Source organism: Hyalella azteca, unplaced genomic scaffold (genome assembly GCF_000764305.2).
Source record: "Hyalella azteca isolate HAZT.00-mixed unplaced genomic scaffold, Hazt_2.0.2 contig13234, whole genome shotgun sequence".
Classification (NCBI taxonomy): Eukaryota; Metazoa; Arthropoda; class Malacostraca; order Amphipoda; family Hyalellidae; genus Hyalella; species Hyalella azteca.
In genome coordinates, this window is record NW_025943163.1 from 1,370,027 (window position 1) to 1,380,101 (window position 10,075).

The following is a 10,075-nucleotide window of genomic DNA, read 5'->3' on the forward strand; positions in this document are numbered from 1 at the left end:
GTTGTGATGTACGGTTTATGGTATTGTTGTGATGTACGGTTTATGGTATTGTTGTGATGTACGATTTATGGTATTGTTGTGATGTACGATTTATGGCATTGTTGTGATGTACGATTTATGGTATTGTTGTGATGTACGGTTCATGGTATTGTTGTGATGTACGGTTTATGGTATTGTTGTGATGTACGGTTTATGGTATTGTTGTGATGTACGGTTTGAATTAACTGACCCTTTTAGTTTGTTAATAAATAAAAAACTAACAACGTTATGAAGTTGAAACTTGTTTTATTTAAAAGAAGAACATTTTTTTGGTAATATTGTATCCTAGTTAAAATATTAATATGTATTAATATGTATTAGTTAAAATATTGTATTAATAATATGTATTAGTTAAAATATTGTATGTAATATTGTATAACATAACATAACATAGTGATGTCGGCTCTGAAGTGTAGGCCTGATGTGGCCTGTCGCCGATTCTTTTCCATTTCGTGCCTTGTTCATAGATCTAAACCTGTCTCTTATACACATCTAGATGTGTATAAGAGACAGCCCCAGGACGCTTCCTTGTGGCACGCCACTGCGCACTGATGCCCAGTCTGACACGGTTCCGTTAATACTGACACGTTGTCGTCTACCTACTAGAAAATCTCTGATCCATTGGAGTACGTTTCCCTCAATCCCCAAGGACTTCACTTTACGCAACAGCCGCTCATGCGGAACACTGTCAAATGCTTTGGCAAAATCTATACTAGTTAGTTATTGTATCCTAAAAACTAGGATACAATATTACCATAAAAATGTTCTTCTTTTAAATAAAACTAGTTTCAACTTCATACCGTTCTTAGTTTTTTATTTATGAACAAATTAAAAAGGTCAGTTAATTCTGGTTCACCCTGTATATGCCAGATAAAACTGGTCAGGTGATTCTTCCTAGACCTTAAATGCCATCGTTATTTAGACAGAGTTTCACTCGCTTCTCTGAGTGCATCTCTAAACAGTCACGCAACGGTTACGCTGAGAGCGCGCAGGTTTAAATACGAAGGAACAGGTTTTAATTTAAGAAGAATGTTAAGCTTTACTTGAAGTCAGGAAGTGTGAAGTGCCGGCGCCTGGCGGGGCGTCAGGTTCATGACAGGTAAAGCGTCAATGGAAACAAGATTGCCTGAGCGAAGCGAGAACATTAATATTCTCTGCCATATATATTCTATTGAATATTTACTTATACAACTTCATAACGTTCTTAGTTTTTTATTTATTAACAAATTAAAAGAGTTACTTAATTCTGAAACACCCTGTATATGTTCTATAGAATATTTACTGATATATATTTTATAGTTTTTACTGTTATGTATTCTATGTAATATTTACTACTATATCTTTTATAGAATTATTTACTGCTATATGTTCTATAGAATATTTACTGATATATGTACTATAGAATATTTACTGATATATATTTTATAGACTTTTTACTGTTATGTATTCTATGTAATATTTACTACTATATCTTCTACAGAATATTTACTGATTTCTGTTCCATAAAATATTTGCTGCTATACGTTCTACATAATATTTATTGATATAATTCCATAAAATATTTACGGATATTTATTTTGTGTAATATTTATTGCTATAAGTCCATAAAATATTTACTGATATTTATTAAATATAATATATCCTAATATAATTTTGGAGGAACATTAAAAGTCGGAAATTTTCGAAATTCCTTTAGAAATTCCTGGCCATTTGTATCCACGCGAATCCTCATTTTTCTTTGTGAACTTTTATGTATTTGGGAAGACTTTTATCTTCAAATTGTTTTCAAACTCAACGAAAATCCCATGGAATAAAATGAAAAAGTTATGATTCTAAAACAATGAAATGATCTCATAACACTTTTTTCCAATTTCGACGTTCATTAACAAATTCTTCTATATTATTCAAGCTCTTGAAACTTGTAGAAATTTTTATATGTTGATTAAAACAAAGAAGAACGTTAATTTGCAAGCTGGGCTCAACAAGTGAAAAAATGTGGAGAGGGGAAGGGGGTGAAATATCCCCCACACCTCCCCTTCTCCCCACCCCTCCCCCCGTGAAGAGGGGCTCTCACGAGGGCCGTTATTGCTTCACTCGACACCGCGCGTCAGGTGTCTCCCCTCACTCCCCTCACTCCCCCTCACTCCCCTCATTCCCCTCACTCCCCTCATTTTCATCACTTCCCCACTCGCCTCACTCCCAGCCACTCCCCCTCACTCCCCTCACTCCTCTTCATTCCCCTCACTCATCCCATTCCCCTCACTCCCCTCATTCCCCTCACTCTCCTCATTCCCTTATCTCTCCTCATTCCCCTCACACTCCTCACCCCCATAATCAGTTTTAATGAGCTATATTAGTCTTCCGATTCAGTAGCACCATCTCCTTAGCACCATATCTCTCTCTCTCATTCAGTTGCAATATTTCCAATTATTATCTGTGTTATATGAAAAATTCAAACACAGGGGTTTTTCGGGTTGTTGGGCTCATTTTCAACGAAAAAAAAATTGGGCTCGTTTTCAACCGGTACTAATGATACCGTGCACCACAGCGGTGCTATAATACGTACCACACTGGTGCTGTGCACCACAGCGGTGCTATAATACGTACCACACTGGTGCTGTGTCAAGATTATCTTAATATGGATATGATGTCACGGTTATCTCAGCAGCGATGGTGTGTCAAGATTATCTTAATATGGATATGATGTCACGGTTATCTCAGCAGCGATGTTGTGTCGAGATTATCTTAATATGGATATGATGTCACGGTTATCTCAGTAGGTAGCGATTTTATGTCAAGATTATCTTTATCGTAATTATATCCCGATTATCTTGCTTGTCAAAGACGAGCTGCTATGCACACGTCTAGTCGCTTGTGCGTATGTTTTATATTAAAATAATTTGTTTCAGACACATTTTGCAACTTGCCGCTAGTTTTATCATTAATTATTTGTTCAGTTTTATTATTGAACTAATTACTGAACATCACTGTCATTCAACTTCATCATTTAAGCCACGTTTCCGCTGCTGGTATTTTAACGTCAAGATTTGGGCGCCATGATTCACTTGCTCTTCTTCTTTATAACTAAGAAATGTATAGCGGTAGTGGTTAGAGTTCTTGTGGTATGCCACTCACTATAATATAGTTTTTGTTAGTTATAGTATTGCTAGAATTAGCTTTTGTAATTATTGTTTTAATTGTACTGTTGGTAGAATAGTTATCGAAATTCTCGTATTAATTTTAGTTTTGGTAGAATAAGTTATGGTAATATAGTATATATAGAAGCTTAGGTAGTTGTTGAGGCTGAGGCGGAAGTTACTTCTTTGCCGAAGTAACTTTAGTTGTAGTCCTAATAATTGTTTGACATTGGTAGTTTATAACCATGAACAAAGTTCTAGTAGTGCGAGTGGTAGCAACATTAAGTAGTAGATGTGCATTTGGTGTTGGTTCACACGAATTCGATTTTATGATTCGCAATGGAAATAAATAAATATTTTACTATAGAACTACGTAACGAGTACTTCCGAAAATTTACCGTCTAAATGTAAATGTATTTTATACACGTTTTTCGCCCTGTGTTCTAGTACTTTATTTTACTGATTATAACAGCATAATTTTTTAGATCATTAAAATTTTTATGACCAAAATACTGAAATGGGACTCATAAATTCACTTCAACATATACCCAATACACTCATTCTTAAGTGACATGCCTAACGGTCATCTTATCCAGTTCCCCAGAGCTTCCCCTATGAACAGAAAAGAAGATAAATGTCTGAAGAATGTGCATGTTTTTTTGAGAATCACAAAGGCTGGTATCTTGTTCAGTTAGCCTAAGACGCTGCAAAACATCTCCAGGCTCTGGGCTGAAGGCTCACTTAGTGTCATTGGAAACTCGGCAGGTCTCTTCTTACGTAGACAATTGGGCGCTAGCAAACTAATCTTCCTCTCAACGCCTCCACTACTGGTGTTTACTGCTGGCTATGGGTGCAGTACTTGTGTACAGTCCAGTGTACAGTACATGTATGTACAGTCCAGTGCACACTGGACTTTACAGTCTAGTGTACAGTACACGATGTGTGTACAGTCCAGTGTATAGTCTAGTGTACAGTACATGATGTGTGTACAACCCAGTGTATAGTCTAGTGTACAGCCCATAACATGTGTACACTGTATAGTCCAGTAATACAGAACACGACGTGTGTAAATTGTACAGTGTACAATTTAATGTCTGTTTACAAACCTACATGTGTTCCATTCTCGTCTTTATGTTGGGGTTTTGTTCACTGATTCACCCGCGCTCTTGAGGGCTTTGTGTGCTACCGCTCCTGGGCTGTCTGTGTACAGTCACTGACGTGTACACTGTACAGTTTCCGACGTGTGACGTGTAAACTTCTTGACGTGTAACATGTACAGTTCTTGACGTGTAACAGGTACAGTTATTGACGTGTAACATGTACAGTCCCAGACTTGCAACATGTACAGTTCTTGACGTGTAACATGTACAGTCCCAGACGTGTAACATGTACAGTCCCAGAGGTGTAACATGTACAGTCCCAGACGTGTTACATGTACAGTCCCTGACGTGTAACATGTACAGTCCCAGACGTGTTACATGTACAGTCCCAGACGTGTTGCATGTACAGTCCCTGACTTGTAACATGTACAGTCCCAGAGGTGTAACATGTACAGTTCCAGACGTACTGTACAACTTTGTCGTCGTTTAACTCGTTTAACTGCACTAGCGTACAGTCAATACTGTACAGCTTTGTCGCCGTTTAACTGCACTTAGCTTGTCCATAGTCAATACTTTATACTCTTGTATATTTCGAGGAATATGTGACTATTAATTACCTAACGCTGAGAATTTCCTATAATTTGCATTTGTTTTATATAGATACTCCGATCACACGGTTTCAATATCATCGATCTAGTTGTATCGATCATCATCAATGATCGAATATGATCGATCTTGCGTTTGCGATTATGTTATTACTTCTTCCGAACTTGTATTCATTGTGCGACTGGGTGCTGGATTAAATGGATTAACATTGAATACTATGTATTTAATGTTGGTCCCATTGTACGAGGATAATGTGCACGGTACAGCGTTCTCATTGTACGAGGATACAGTTCACGGTACAGCGTGCTCATTGTACGAGGATACAGTGCACGGTACAGCGTGCTCATTGTACGAGGATACAGTGCACGGTACAGCGTGCTCATTGTACGAGGATAGAGTGCACGGTACATTGTACCGTACATCCCCTTCAAACAAGTCGTACGTGGATATAGCACGGTACATTGTACCGTGCATTATCCCCCTCAAACAAGTCGTGTAATTAAGCACAATCGCAGCGGGTTTACCTTTGTTGTGCCCGAGGCGCCCGGACTATGATCCCTCAAAATCGTCGTCATCACGAGTCCCTCTCAGGTCGGCATGACACCAATCGATACCATGAGAGAGGCTGATGTGTCTTCCTTTTAATTTGATTATCCAATCGTAAAAGATCCTTCGTAATCCCCTTTGTATAGCCTGAGGGAAACACAGTCTTAATACGAGGGCGCTGAATAGAGTACACATTGTGTCCAGTGTGTAGTGCAGTTCCCTCGCGTGTCCGATGCGTGTATGGCATCCACTGCTCTCTTAATTAGAAGAGTGATTTTCTAATTTTTGTATATTAATTATATTCTATGTAATGGTATACTAGGTATGTGTTATTTCTGTTCATTGTCATCTTATCTCGTCCTTCGTTATTTTGATTTCAAAAAGTTTGTTTCCATATCGCAATTTCTTGTCAAATTGTCGAGATTACATTATTTTACGTTGCTCTAAAAAAACAAAATAATGTGATCATTATATTTATATTTATAAAATCAATTCAAGAAGTAAAATTCTATGCGTAAATATCTCATATTATTTTGCGCACAAATTTCCGAAATCCATTTAAAATTTTCAACATTTCTGTACACAGCCACCGTCGAATAATCTTTTTAAGAGTTAACGAATCATCTAAGTAATCATTCTTGTTTTATATAACGGACTAAAAATGTAACGGACTTCCTCAATCAATATGCAAGGAATGCGTATATCAAGCACAACGTGTTGCTGTGTTAACGCATCAGTTCAGCGTCACTTGATCTCCTTATCTCTCACACGTCAGTCGTTATCTTCGCCTCGTCTGGAACAATATTTATCTTGTGCGCCCATCGGAGGCTCGTATTGTCTTTATTATCTGGGCATGTTTCCTGATTTGTATGCTATTGTGACCACTAAAAGCTTCGCAATGTTCTTACAATTCACAATTCTATCGCTGCTTTGAGAAATTTAAGAAGGGATTTTTTTACTATTGTGGCTCGTGTACATACATAGTTGGTATCTTGCGTGCTGTATTTTCTTTGTTACCTATTTGATATGTGAATTAATCATTTAATCTTGATCTATGTGAATCTAAAACTATTGAACTATTGGTTGACAGATTAATACAAATATTTATCATTCTTAGACAGTATGAAATATTCACTAACCAAAATCCACCAGGGCTTCACACGTTCGTGCGAGCGTGAGGAACCGAATGAGGTGGATATGCGAGTAGATTACCAGTACGATAACTCCTGACACTATGCAATGTTACTTTCGTGCAGAAGCTGCAGTGATGTTGCTTCGAACTTCACCGATTCACATCACGGACAACTTCATTTATTACTAGATTGGATTGATCATAAATGTTCCTTTCAAACGAAATGACAGGGAAAAGTGGAGCATTAAAAAATCATAACATTTAGACTTCCATGCTATTCAATGTATAGAAATGGTTTTTGTCTGCGAGAAACCGCACATATGTAGAGCGGTTCAGAAGCGGCCCTGTCTCGGCAATAATTTAATAATGTATTCTGACGAAAAAAAGTTCATAAGTTTTTTGTATATTTTAAAGGAAAAAAATGTCGTTATGCCTATTGTTTTGTAATGCACACTGTACGATTATTACACTAAGTACTGATTATTTTGCAGCTCTAGCGTGTATGGAAGGATATCCCTGCATTGATCTGAGTAATGATATATTGATTGTTAAATATTATATATTTTCCCAGATTTTTACTGATATCGCTAGCCATTGACCGATCCTGTCATAAATGCAGACCTTGTGATCGGTTCTGCAGACCGTGCTGGACCAATCAGGCTGTCTGTAACCTGATGGAGGTTGTCTGTAACCTGATGGAGGTTGTCTGTAACCTGATGGAGGTTGTCTGTAACCTGATGGAGGTTGTCTGTAACCTATCATACGAGGGTCTGATCATGCGAGGGTCTGATCATACGAGGGTCTGATCATACGAGGGTCTGATCAGCCATGAGTCTGCATTTGTTCATGCATTTAATTATCCTGCAGCGGCTGCCGCTGTCATCTTTAGAGACGAGCTGGCATATACCATGTATATCATCACGCTATACCATGTATATCATGCTATACCATGTACTGTATATCATGCTATTCCATGTATGTCATGTTATACCATGTATGCCATGCTATATCATGTATATCATGCCATACCATGTATATCATGCTATATTATGCGTCTCATGCTATACCATGTATGTCATGATATAAAAGCATGTAAGTCCTACGTTGTCCCGAATAGATTACCTTTAATATAAGAATGCCGTCACTCCGAGCCAATAATTCCACCTACTGATTACACTTAAGAGTCTCAGGAGTCGTTAGTTGAAGCAAGGCTCACATCAATCCATAGTTTGGGGCTAAACTTGCATTTATTCCTTTTTTTAAGAGGAGAATTTTTTGGTAACGAGTGGACACTTGCCAAAATGTAATTGTCTTGAATTATTTTCTCAATATTACTCATCTCATCTTTCAATATTTTGCATTTCTACGAGAAAAATTCAATTTTATTTCCATATAGTATCGTGACACGGTAGGTGTTCGAGATACTTTTATATTATAATTTATGATATACTATATATTATATTTGATTTAATATATTATGTAAAGATATCAAATATAGGATAATTTGGTGACATATATATGTATAGAAATTTTCAAAATACGTATATGGTGCCCACGCGAACGTGTTACTTGACAATCATCAGTTTCGATGAACTTAATCCACACTCGTGTAGCAATCATCATTTTCTGTATGAATAATTGTTGATTTTATATTAATATTAGCTGTAATTACATTTTATAATAGTGCTGATAACCTATATACAGTTGAGCGCACGAGCCCAGCAGCTAATATGTTCACTCAGATAAATAAATAAGTCAATTTGTCCAAATAATATCACAATTTCCTAATTACACACAGCACGAGCAGACAGTGGAAGTACCATGTATATAATTACAAATTGTATCACATGAAACCCCTCCGTGTCGCGCCCAATTTATGTCAGGATGACCCACGCACGAGCAACAAAGTACATCGATATTTAAACAAAGTCCCATTGATTTATATGAGTGTGGCAGCGTCAAAAGCTCCACGTCACGGTTGCTTGTACAGGCCTTGTTCCGCTGCAGCGTTGCACTCAACTGCCATGAATGAGAGACCGAGAACTGTCAGTAATGTGCGCATACAGCATGAGAACGCGCATTCAACGTGAAAACGCATTTTTAATATAAGAACGCTCATTAAATGCGAGAACGCGCATACAACGTGAGAACGCGTATACAACGTGAGAACGCGTATTTAATAATGTGAAAACGCTCATCCAATGCGAGAACGCAGAACGTGCATCCGACGTGAGAACGCACATTTGATGGGAGAACGCGCATTCGATGAGAGAACGCTCATTTGATGCGAGAACGCACATTCGATATGAAAACGCGCATTCGGTGTGAAAACTCGCATTCGATGTAAGAAAACGCATTCAACATGAGAACGCGCATTCAATGCGAGAAATTGCATTCGAGTGTTTTGGAAATGACACTTTATCAAGTTGATAATTTTGTTGATGGCTTCCGGTGTCAATTGTGGCAGCAATAAGTTAGCAGTTCGCTGTGAACGAACTCACACAGCATAACACAGCACAACACAACACAGCACAACCCAACACAGTTTGACACAACGCAGCACTGCACTGCACAACACAACACAGCACAACACAACACGACGCAGCACTGCACAACGCAGTACGTACAGCACAACAAAGCACAACCCAACACAGCACAACACAACCCAACACAGCACAACACAACACAGCAGTACACAGCACTCACGGGCATTGCTCTAACAAGACGGTCACGGCCAGCCACCGCCGTTATTTACGTCCAGATGAATGCTTCTCATTAATATCCTCCGCATTCGAATGCTTCTCATTAATATCCTCCGCATTCGAATCCTTCTCATTAATATCGTTCAGCAGCGACTTACGACCGCGGCTCGGGTCTCAGCTCACCGAACGTGCGCGCTACTCGCAATACTAGTGAAATGTAACGCCTAAAATGTCCTAGTGAAATGTAACGCCTAAAATGTCCTAGTGAAATGTAACGCCTAAAATGTCCTAGTGAAATGTAGCGCAGCGCTCGGTTAAATATTCAGTATTGCTCTCTTTAATAATCTAACATTTTCCTTATTAGCGGCGTTACTGATAAAGTTTACATGTCCTTGCTCTCCCCAGTTACAATTTAAGCAGGGTTTGAGATGGGCTGGTTATAAGCAGTGAGGGAGCAGGTAAGGGGCAGGCATGCTTTTTGAGGCTTATACTGGTTAAATTGAGTGTCAAACCTGCTGGCAGAGGTGGGCAGTAGCGAGCTACATGTCGTGGCCGCTACTAGCGGCCGCTACATTTTCAGTAGCGGTAGCGGTAGTGGCGTTACATTTAAGCAATTGTAGCGGTAGCCTTAGCGCCCGCTACATATTTATAAGCAGCGATACGAGGTTTTGCCGCTACAGCGCTACCGCTACATTGACAGATAAAGCCTTTAAATTTTACTTAATAATACTAAATATTTTAAAACCAGCATGATACATACACAATATAAATTACAGAATAAAACTGTACGAAAGATTTCGGTGTAATGTTGTC